Raw genomic sequence first — 12,605 nt, 5'->3', positions numbered from 1 at the left:
GAGAGATAAATGAGTCCCAGATATACTGAGGAGCAATAGAGTAGTGAGTTTAATTTCAAGTCTGAGAGAAAATAAACAGTTTATAAGCATCTCAAAGGAAAAAAAGAAGGTGAATGGTGGCCAGTATGGCTTTGTCAGGAATGAATTGAGCCAATCTAATTTCCTCTTCTGGCAGCATAACAAGGATTGCAGATAAGGGCAAAGCAATGTATGTCATACATCTTGATTTTTAGTAGAGTTTCTGACACTGGCTTGCAGGATATTCTAATAATAAACTGGGAAACCAGTCGAGATGATACTGCTCTAAAGGAGTTGCAAAACTGGTTGAGGGAAGAAGGACTTAATATCAGTGCTTGTACAGGGAATTACCTGTGCATTACTCATCTGTGATGCAATAATGCAATTACTGCATCTGAAGCTGAGATCAAGTTCAGAATAAACCCAGTGGCAGAACCAGGGTTCAAAATGGGAGCTCTGTGGTAAAAATGGGATGTGGTTGAGCAGCAGGTGCATTGCTGTTCACTCCAACACCATCAGCTTCAGATTTACACCACGGGGAATAGGGCAGCTGTGCTGCAGGGGAGGGTGGAGGGGCTGCTGAGGGTCAAAAGCTGAACAGGAACCAAAAATATCTTTTTGCAGATGAGGTAAACACCACACAGCCCTACGTGGGTAAGAAAATCTGAGTAACACACACAAAGGAATCCTGCTCTGCTGAGCTGCATTAGAAGAGCATTAGAGTCCTGTGCACAAGAGAAATGTGGATGATTTGGGGAAAAAGGTGGCAGTAATGATCAGGGCCTTTGAACACATGGCTTCAGCTGAGCCTGTTGAGAGGACAGAAAACTGAGGGAAGATGTGCATAGTCTTGGAAGAGATGAAAGGCTGCTGCTCTGAGGAAAGGAACAATTTGTTCTCTTATGGCCACAGGGTAGGGCGAGAAGTCATAAACTGAGATAACAGCAAGGCAGATCTGGGTAAAAAATTGTCAGCGACTGCTTTGAAGTAGTGAAGCCCTGTGTTAGGCACTGATCCGACAGGATGGAGGGCTGCTCTGAGAGCTTTTTAAGAATTAATCTGAAATATCAGTCAGGATGGCAAAAGTGCAGTACAAGGTCTTGTATTCAGGAAGGAGGTGAGAGTGGATGGCCTCTGACAGTGGTCCTGTGGCTCTGTGACTGCAAGATGTGTAATCGGTGCAGCCCTTATTGGTTTTACAATAAACCTGCCTCAGCTGCAGGGATTAAAGACACACAACTAGGCCGAGCAGAGTTACATAACTGCAACAAAATTACATTTTAAGTACGGTTTTATGTTTACAAAATAACTTTCACCAGATGGAGGGAGAGCATCTAAATGAGGAGCTCTGCAGAGGTTTTAAGCATTAAAAGCTAAGACCCTGTCTCCAATGCAGCTTCCCAAAGAATTTTCCACCACTGCTCCTGCTGTAGTGCTGATACAATTGCTCTGTGCTAATCCAGGAAGGATGCTGATGTTTTTGAGATTACAGCCTCACAAGCAAGGCTGAACTGATTTTAGTGAAAGTGGTTTAGATGCAATCTGACCTTAAGGTATATATGAAAAAAAGATTTAAGCTGGGACATCCTCATTCAGCTACAGGGTAGCAGCTAGTCAAAAAGAGATCTTCTGGCTGTTAGATGCACAAACAGGTAATAGGTGAATCAAAAGCCATGCTTTGAGTGCATTCTAGGTGTGCATTGCCACAGGAGCTGTTTTTGCCACTCAGCTTGTTTGAATTTGCTCCTTCTGTGCTCTCTACCCTCCTGTTGTGATGCCTTACATCTTGAGTTTGAGCAGAAGACGATGTTCTACCTTCTTACTGTGAAAAATACAAGTTTTTCCTCATACAATAAACCTTAATAAGACTATGAATAAAGGCTATTGATGAGAGGAATTATTTGCAAGAGATGACCTGGATCACATCTCCCATCCTTGACTTGAAGAATCTTTAATCTCTGTTAGTACAGATTTGTCACAAAATGTTGGATGTGTTCCATCATTCCAGATATACTAGGGATGTATTATTTGCAAGATTTTGAGTCTGAAACACATATAGTTATTTTGTCTGCAGATTATTTCACACTCTTTTTGTCTTCTGTTCTTTTAAGGAAATATTTAGCCCTTACTGTGCATCCATTTGGGGAGAAGAAGGATGCTGCTCCTTTTCCCTTTCTGTTTTACCATTAGTGAAAACATCTGTACTGTCCATTAGCTGTTCCAGGAGTACCTCTGTGCCTAAAGAGACTTGTGGAATATCTGTGTTCCCTTTCTCAGTGAACTGCATGAGTCAGCTGGTGTTGAGAACACACCTATGTTTTCCTCATCTCCATCCCACACCCTTTTCTGCTCTAATAAATTCATGGCAGGTGGATTCAGACATGGGAGCTCCAGCTTCCCTGAGCCACTGGCACAGAGGAAGAGGACAGAGGCCTTGGATAACCTCCCCAGGAAGCAAAGCCTGAGACACAGTGCCAGATGTGCACTTTGTTTAGAGCCAATGGAGCCATCCCATCTCCCTCTCCTCTGCATCTTCCCCTTCCTGTATGGATTTCCTTTCTTTGGCCAGTTCTGTTCCTGTACCAGAAATGGTTTGATTTAGCAAGAGGAATCTTTGCAGTGGAAAAATGGACCTGGAACCTGTCTGATATTTGTGCATGGTGACATCAAGGTGAGGAGAATGGACATGACCCTGAAGAGTGGTAGTTAATAAGTATTTTATAAATTGTGTGTTCATGTCTGTGCACACATCAGAGACTGTGCTTGACAGCAGGATGTGGCTGCACAGAAGGCAGAGGAGAAGAATCCTTTGCAGAGAGTGATGCACACGTTCCAGGGAGTGTCTCAAAAGGTGCATCCAAGTCTACAAAGGTCCACATGTCTAGGGGTGCTTTCAGCATGAACTGAACATGTGCTTCCTGCAGCCGGTGTCTTGGAGAGGGGAAATGCCCCTGGTGTGCACCAAGTGCCATTGTGTGATCACAGAACACATCAACCTGAAAGGGACCTGTAAAAATCATCCCATCAAATCCCAAGTGATGAAACAGAGAGCTGGGGCAGGGCAGACCTACAGCCTTCTCATTTACAGTTTATTCTGCATCTGTCCCATCTTGTTGGTTTTACAGCCATTTTTTGGGGAAGACCAGCTCCTTTACAGACCTTTTGTTCTTGTGTAGAATTTTCAGTCTCCACACAGTGTTTCTGCTTGCTGTCTGGCTGTTTCCAGTTCCTACATGTGAAGAGGAGCAGAAGGACAATTGATGTGCCATTTTGAGGATCAGAAACAGGACAATGGTATCTACCCCAGGAATTTAAAGTTACTTGTACTCTGGAGTTTTGTTGCAATTGAAAATAAAAGTCATGCTGCTGATGACAGCACACCTTCCAAATTCTCCTTTGTGGGTGTAGATCAGATGCTGAGACCAGTGGCTTGTTCCTGCTGCATTCAGGCACCATAAAGATTCTGATGGATGAGTTCTGCACGGGGTGCAAAGTGCTGAAATTCCCTTGTGCTCCAGTGGGCTCAGAGTTCCCACATGCAGCTTTTCTGCCTATCCTGGATTTCCTTGGATTAGTGCATTCCCTTTGGGACATATTGGTTGTTAAATGAAAATGTTCCTTTTCAGATATTTGTGCTGAATGTGGAAGCTAGCTACAGGAAAGAGTTTCATAGCTGCTCTGTTGGAATAATCTATCTAATATATTTGTACATGTTTTTTTTTTACCCTGGTGTTTCATAATGGTGGAATTTTTCTCCCCTCCTCTCAGGGCTAACTGTTCTGCTATTCCTTCTTGACTTACAGGTCTTTTATTGCAATTTAATAGTTGCTCTTAATCTTTTCCAGGTGCACATAATGATCCTGCTCTTGACACAGATCTTTTGCCACACAGGAAGACTGTGAGGAAGGTATGAAACAGATTGAGAGCACAGCTATTTATACAGATCATGGAAAGCTAGGATATGTAGATTTGAAATCTGTGTGTTACCTTCTGAGAAATTTTGCCATATCTGTAATTTTATTGTGTATCACAGGCTGCCTTCTGAAGGCTGGATCCAGCGTTAACTGAAATCATTGGAAGGAATCCCTGACATTTTGGACCACTCTAGATCAGACCATAAACCAGGTGGTGGGTGTGCTTGTTTTGAACCACAGGACTAGTCAAAGTTATTATCCCCACCTGTTATTAAGTCAATAGTTTTGATTCTAATGACACCTCAGGCTTTTATTTCCACTCTCCAGTGGAAAGAAGGTGGCTGAGCGTGTGCTGTAGGTGGAGGGCGAAGACATTGTCTGAGCACACAGAAAGCACAAAGGTGGCAGAAGGCTCAGTGTCAGTCTGGGAGGAAATGCTGTGCATTAAATCCCCAGCTAGCTGTGATATTTGGGAAGTGCCAGTTGTCAGCACAGTGCCAAAGGAGCAATCTGCTCAGTGCTGGCAGCTCTGCTCTCCTCTGCCAATTCCAAATGCCACTGACTCGCTGGAGAGGGAACCCAGCCTACTCTTTGTTGGAGGGCTGATAGGTGTGAGGAGTGGAGTTGTGTAATAAGTGAAAGAAAGGACAAATCAAGAGGAAATGGAGGAATTCCTCAGGGTGCCATCTGTGATGCAGATTACCAGGGAGGCAGAGTGAAAGTGAATTTCTTCTTTTGTGGATTAATTCTGCCAGGCTGCAATCAGTGAGCTAACATGCATCCTGCCTCTCAAGATCATAAAAAGCATTGCAAGTGCTGACATCTATTATTAACACTACTTTCAAATCAGCACTGGAGAGAAATAATGGAATATATTCCTGAAAGTTTCCAGCTACCACCAGAAAGGGCAAAAGGTGGGGAGGTGACTTACATCAGCCACAGCTTTCTTTGCTCCCTCATCACCTCCTCAGTGGTTGCTGATGATTTCCTTGTGCTCATTAATAAAGTGTTGAAGGTCAGGCCCCAGCATTCATTTAATAGTAAACAAACTGATTTTAGAGGGCAGAAAGAAGTCTTAGAGACTGAAAACATCTTTCCTATCTGCTCCTCTCTTCCATTCAGCTGCCAGAGATGATTTATGAATGACACAATGATACACCTCTGAGGCAGAAACAGACCCTGTTGTTTACCAACTCCTGAAGTCCACATCCATTTTTCTGAATTTCTGCTGAATTTTAGTTTATATACCAACATTATTTATTTTAAAGCTCTGCTGCAGTAGCAGCAGCTGGCTTTAGACCTGACTGAAGCTGTATTTGATTGCATTCTCAACAAACATGTTCTCTGCTCCACAGTTTATGATATGGATGTGGCTTTTTATCTCATGGAAAATATGAGCCCCACAGCTCATTTAGTGCTTACTGTTTACTGATATGAATCATTGGAGGACTGTTATTGTTGCTGCTGTAAAAATAATAATAATAATAATAAAAACACACTATGGAAGGAGAGTTCCAAAGGCTTTAATAGAAAAATTGCATTCTGGTAACAAAGGCTGCTCTTCAGCAAAACAACATCATGTTAATGTGCCACAGTGTTCCAGAATGCTGCACAAGTTCAGTGCTATGTGGGTTTATATAACAAATAAGTTTTAAACCCCCAATTTAGTATGGAGATAGGAGGTCACCTGCTTAAAATGCATCCTTTTATTATCAGTCAATTGGAGGGAAATGTATTGGTTGTATTTTTTATCCTATTGGAATAAAAGCCACATTTACGACTCAGTTTTTATAACCAGTGTCCCATAATTGCAGCTGAGAAGTGCTTCTTGGATTATCAGTCCTTTCCAGAAGTTACATCCTTCTCCTTGGAAATGTTATCATGGGTGGTCTTGATGGAAAAGCACTGCAGACTCTAATGGGGAATGTTAAAGTGGCTTCATAAATCTGTGCACAAACTGAAGTGGCAGGTATGTTATTTCATTCTGCAGTCTGTAATGCAAGGAGGCTTCAAATTTCACTACAATGGATTTCACTGGGGGCTACAGTCCGTGGAAGAAATCTGAGCACCATGGAAACAACTGTAAAACTCTGGTTTCAATGGAGGCAGAACCTTATGCTGTCCCTTTTAGGGTGGTTTTCCCCTCAGCAGTGTCTTAATTGTTCCACCAAATTTGTTTAAAGTCTCTTCATAAACCTTGCTAGGAGTAAAGCTGGGCCAAGGTGGTGATTTTGTGAAAATCTTGTTATGAGTGTATTATTTTTAAAATCTGAGCTCTTCATATTCCATAGAATTATCAGATTTGCCTAATAGACCCCTGATAATTATCCATTATTTGCCTAATACTGGATTTCTTACCCAGAGTTAAGATTTAATGTTAAACCACGCACACATGAGCTCTCTGATGAGGTAGCTGTTGCATAAGTATTTACATTTTCTCTGTGCATGGTCACTGAGTTCCTCATGCTTTCTCCATGACCTCTGCTTGCTCCTAGAGTTTTCCAGAGTGCTCACTGCCCTCCAGGTCAGCCTGCACTTCTTCCACTTCTCTCTGAGTTGGGCAGAGGCAGCACTTAGAGCTACTGCAGCTCCTCATGCTGGTGAGCATCCTCATCCCTTTGGATCCAAAGGTCCTGAAAGCAGATGAAAGATTAATGTAAATAATGAAGGGAGAGGATGCTGAAAGTCGTAGGAGGTCTCTCTGCAAATCTGTTCTTTAAGGTGATGCTAGATTAAAAAAAAAAAAACAAAATCCAAAACTTAAAACCAAAGCCCATGAAAACCCCAGCTCTCTCAGCATCATGTTTGCCTCTCATTGTAGCCACTCTGACTTTAAGAGAATTGTTTCTGATCGAGGCTGATGTAACTGGGCACAAGTTGGGTTTGAGTGTGTGTGTTTGTGTGTGTGTGTGTAAAGATATGTATGGGGAGATAGAATCTTTGTTGTTAGTGTTTAAGTTACTAGAATTGGATTTTTGGCAGCAGTTGTATAACTTTATTCCAACAGAGAGAGAGCTTTTTACTAATTTGCTTGCTTTGTTTTATTTTAGCAATGAAGAGCTGAAGGAAGCTCTCTAGTTTTACATCTCTGTTAGTTTCCAGTCCATTTCTTGGCTATCCTATTCAAACAGCAATCTCAACTTCTCTTAAACACAGAACATTTTTTGTTTAATTACATATAAATAGTTCTTGGGTTTTCAGTTTGACAAAAGCTGTTAGTAATGCTTGTCTTGCATAAGATTTGTTGAAACTACTGCAGATTAAAATTGGTGTGAGTGGGAGAACCAGGGATTTTGATCATAAATTCCCAGTGTGCCCAAGATTTCTGTCTAAACAAGAGCTCATAATCTACTGCTTTGTTACTTAAGTATCAAATAGAACTGGAGTTATTTTCCATCCAGGAGCTGCATCCAGCCTCTCCAGTTTACCTGGGCATGCTGTTGCAGTTTGTTCAGGTCTGGACAAGCTCACTGTTGTTCCTGCTGGCACAATCCAGCTGCATTTCCATTCTGGTCAGGTCAGTGGCCATCATTTCCAGGCAGAGATCTTCAGCACGCTCCTTCACTTCAGTCTCCAGACTCGCCTGCAGAGACTCAATTGCATGCTGGTGAGTGTTTCTGTGGACTCCAGTGAAGCATATGGTACAGCAGTCTGTTATCTTGAGTCTGAGCCAGCCCTTGTATCAAATTATTGCCCACCAAGAAATAAAAATATAGTAACTTTTCAAATCTGTTAAAACTGAGATACCAGGACTTTGTACCAAGCCATTCACAAATACCTCCTTTTAAAACAGGGCTGGAGAGATTTCAAGAGGTCATCCTAAGAATGTACAGCCTAAAATATGGATCAGCTCCTGCCAAACCAGTCCCACTTGATGTGAGACCAGACTGCATTTAACTTCCAATAACAGAGACCATAACCTCCAGACAATCTGGTCCAAGCAGTGATTCCCCTTAATGATTATCAAACTTTCCTAATGTCTAACTTAAAACCTCCATGCTGCAACCTTATTATGTACATAATGTAATTATGGTCTACGTGATTATACATACAAAATCCATCCAGTTATAAATGCAAAATCCATCTGGTGGTATGTGGGCAGCGGGCAGCAGGCTGGCAGGAATCTCTCACATCTGCAGCATTGATACCTCCAAGGAAATCTCTGCTTCCTCCAGTGCCACCTGCAGTTTGTCCTTCTCAATCTCCAGACTCACGGTTTGCAGATCCTGAGTGCTCTTCCCTCTCTTCTTCAGCTGATTGATTAGATCCTTAATTTCCTCTAGGGAAGAAAACAGATATTTCATGTGACAGGTTTATTTCAGGACTATGAACTTTACTGAGTGCACCAGACAGATCCTTTGACTGGAAATAGCATGAAATGGTTTCAGTCACTTTATGTCAGCTGCCCTTTTCTTTCATTGCTAGATATTATCCTGGATTTCTGAATGAGCCCTGCTCGCTGCATGTGTTCACAGAGGTGGAAGAATGAAGTGCACTAATAAAGAGAATTTTCCCCAGTTTTTATCCAGCCTTCCCCTTTCCCCCTTTCAGATGGTTGCTTTCACAAAATGGGAACAGGATACCACATCATCTCCCTGCAGCAGAGAGGGGCTCTGTGCCAGCTGATGGAGCTGGAGCTAAGGGTTGGGGGAGAGCCCAGGAAACTCTGGGTGTGTGCCAGGGTGTCCATCACTGTTTTCTCTTGGCCACAAGGACAAGAGACTGTAGCATCTTCTAAATGTTTACAGTGTCATCTTCCAGAGTCCTGTGAGAGATCAATTTTTGTAATTTACAGAACTGTAAAAAAAAAAAAAAAAAGGCAGGGGGAAAGGGGAAAGTGTCACTGAAGAGCCAGTAGGGAGAAGGGATGCAAAGATGGAGATTGAGAGGAGTCTGACCGACTTGCTCTGAGCTGATTGCTGGAGGTGCTGAATCCTCTCCACGGAGGTTAAAGGGAATATCATCTTCCCAGGGTAAAGCTGGCTGTTGCTAACAGCCCCCACCAAGTGCATTGCTTAGAATTAGAGGATGCTAGTAGCCAGAACTGGCACTGCAGCCTCTCTTTTATGGCACCAAATTAATGTCCTCAGAGACTGAAAGCACTGCTAGGGATAAGGAAAGTGGAATTAGTGGTGGAAGACACCCCAACAGACCATTCAGTAGAAATCAAGGGGCTTATGATGTGCACAATTTTTGTGCATCAAACCAGTACTTAACCTTAAGGGCCTTGTTTTCTTTCTTCATAGATTCCAGGTGCTCCAAGGATTCTTCATAGGCAGCCTTAAGCTCTACATTTTCAGTTGTGTACATTCTTTCTGTGAATTTACTTCAACCTGCAGCTCTTTGCCCTTTTTTTGCCATTCCTTTAGCATCTTTCCAAAGGCTCTGTGCCTCTTGTCCAGAGCAGCACAAGCAGCATTGGCCTGGAAAAATAAAGCCAAGCATTCACTGGACACAAGTTTTCTTCACACTTCACTTCTCTGTATGTCCTGCCAGCCAGTCACAGTTAAATTGGCAGCCATTCTAAAGGCTGGCAGCATTTCCCTTGGTCACTCTGAATGGATGATTAAAACGTTTATGAGGCTGTCTTTCCTCACCATTAGGAATTTAACAAGATCACCCAGTTCCCATCAGTGTGATAGTCATCCTTGCTCCTGTGGTTATAATGATGCTGCTGTGGAGCAAATGTTTTCCACTTCAGATGTTTCTTGTGCAGATGTGCTATTGGTAATTGCCTGGGTTGATCAGTGTGACTTTTTCTATTTTAAAGCAGATTCAGTTACAAACAAGATGTTATTCAAGACTATTTTAGACTGTTTAACTGCTTGTCATGAAGGGAAAGAATAAAGGTACATTTTTCTTTCCTAGGAGCTTTTAATCACAAATATTCTACATATCCTTATGATCCACACATGTGTTCAGATACCATGGTGACAAGCACACCACAGGAACCATAGAATAAAGGACTGCTTCATTAAAGAAAGGGATGGGGAAACAGATTTTTTCAGCCCAGTTATGCATTGCTGTATGTGGGATTTTCAGCTCTTGGGATCTGTTCTAAAGCCAACTGCAGGCATTGGCAGGTACCCAAGGACTTCAGTGGATTTGGAGCAGCCTTTGTGACTATTTTAAGTAACATTTTTATTCAAATATCCTGCAGTTGCACTACTCTTCATGCTCTTACACTAACATGAGCAAGAGTAGAAATACTAATTTAATGAAGGAGCTGGTGTTTAAACTGTGTTGTTTAGGTCTGCTTTGAGTTTGGTAGTTAATAACCAGTGGCCAACCCACCAGTACTGCAACACTGAAAAGTTCAAAGCAGGATATCATTATCCTTTAAAGGAAGATGAATAATTTGCCTTGCAGTAAAGGAGGGCTTTTGCTTTACTTGTACTCTTGTTTCTGGAAGTCAGCTAATGAGCTTATGAGAAGCACGCTGTGTGCTCCCAGGAATCAGCTGTGGCTCTCATCTGGGTTTTCTCTTGATGTGAGAAGTCTTAGCCTTGTTTCTCATGGCCATACAGATTGCTTGACATTTAATGGAGAGACCTTAAGAAATAAGGGACTGGATCAAAGCCGACCTGAGTTAACAAAAGTGTCCCAGAGCCTCTGGTACCAGGTCTTAGATCCTGGTGGTCAGGCTGAGTACACTCCTGGCTAGCTGGATTTCTGGCTGTCTCAAGTCAACAGCGAGTTCCTCCACTTCATTCTGAAGCCTCTGCTTAGTTTTCTCCATGTTGGCAGCCCAGACTTGGACTGATCCCACTGTCTCCTCTGCTTTTGGAGCCTCACAGCCAACTTTTTCCTGAAGGAAAGATGGCAGAAATATCCTGTGAGTAGATCATGGATTTTAAGAGTGGTGGAATCAGCAGCCCTCACCTACTGAACACCATCACTGTTTTCACCCTGGAAAAGATGGTAACTTGGCAGCAGTCTCAGAAAACCAATTGTAAAAACTTTGGTGTTTGCTTTATCCTTAGGAAAGTATAGTAGTTTTGTAAGGCTAATGGAAGAGTAAAGTCCTGTTGAAATTAAAAAAGGCTACCCAAATTCAAGCCTTAATCATAAAGGTTTGTTTTCTGTTTTCAGTGTATCATGTTAGGTCTCAATATTCTCAGTTATTGCAAGTATTATTTTCCTTCTCTTGGCTGGAGCCCTTTGCTTTCTCTCTCTCTTACCAAATTACATCCCAAGATATCACATCCATAAGCTGTGACTCAGCAGCCAAGCTAAATAATGAGACTGCCCTAAGCCCCAGACTCCCTGAAAGCTGAGTGCTCACTTAGTTTCCTCCACCATTTGCTTCTGTCAATGACATCAATCCTCTATTTGGCCCTCCAGACTGTGACTTCAGTGTTGAGTTTAGAGAGCTGAACTGCAGTTCAGCTTTGTTTTTCTCCTTTTCTTCCAGCTACTCTTTCATCAGGTCCAAATCCTGCTTGGTGTTGTCTGGGCTCCTGCTGCAGCTGTGCAGGTCTCAAGGTAGCACAAGTTCCACTTGAACCTCTCAGTCCTTGACCATCTAGAAACATCTCAGCCTTCAAAACATCTTCCTGTTCAGGAGCCAAATTTTTGTTTTGTTTTGTTTTTCCTTACCTGTTTTTTGCTGTATTGGAGTGAATTGAATTGAGCTCATAAAACTGAAAACAAAACTTGGCATGTCACCATCACTGTTTGCTCTTAGTGTTTCAAAGAATTATGACAGTAAACCCATTTGGTGATTGTTCTGAGCACAGAATCCTTGCCAGACTGGTGATATACAGGTGCAGCACTAGAATTTCTCTTTGGAGATAAGCAGACATTTCCAACACACAGGTGTCAGACAGGAAGATGAAATGTTGATATATTTTGAGCCAGACTTTTGTGATGTCTGCAAATAAACTGCTGCACAATTCACTGGATGGACAGTGGACTGATAATCAGGAGGCTCTCTGTGTTCTGCTCTGCTGCCAGCTCATGGGAGCCTTATTTCCATATCCATACAAGGCTCACGTCCCCCACATCCCCTCCAAGACCAGCTGCTGACAAGCCCAGACATTAACTTGGGTAAGAAAGTTCTCCTTTATGAGGGCTAACGCAACAGATTTGTTACTCTGAAGTGGACAGTGTTCAGAGGAGCAGGCAGTGCATAACCCATGACAGCAGCAGCCTCTGCAGGCAGCTGGTGTTCCCCAGCACCTTGGACTCCTCATCCAGCTGTCTCCTCAAGTCCTCTGCATGCAAGGTGAGAGAAAGCTTTATACACAGTCTGGGGAAGCCTGCTCTGGGCTTCCTGGAGCTCCCAACTCAGCTGGCTGGTTTTGGCTGTGCAACAACTGTATAAAGAAGCAGGAGAGGAACTAATTTGATGTGACTGGAGTGAGAGAGAAGGATTGGGCAGATCTGTGAGAGGAGACAGGGCAGGGCTGCCAGAGCTGGATGGAATACAGGGGAAGAGAAGGATCTGAGGGAGGTAACATTGCACAAAGCTGTCAAGAATTTACCTTGGAGCCTGATGACTTTATTTTCAGCTTGGCTCTCCCCCACCGCAGCCAGCTGGGCATTGGCCTCAGCCAGGTTATCTTCCAGCCAGTGCACATGAGCATGGGAGTTCAGCTGGAAGAGAGAGGTCAGTCATATGATGCTGAGTAAGGCTTCAAGGGCCAAGATATCCTCCCTCCCTGGCAAACT

Source organism: Haemorhous mexicanus, chromosome 17 (assembly GCF_027477595.1).
Source record: "Haemorhous mexicanus isolate bHaeMex1 chromosome 17, bHaeMex1.pri, whole genome shotgun sequence".
NCBI lineage: Eukaryota > Metazoa > Chordata > Aves > Passeriformes > Fringillidae > Haemorhous > Haemorhous mexicanus.
This window is presented reverse-complemented; position numbering follows the sequence as displayed.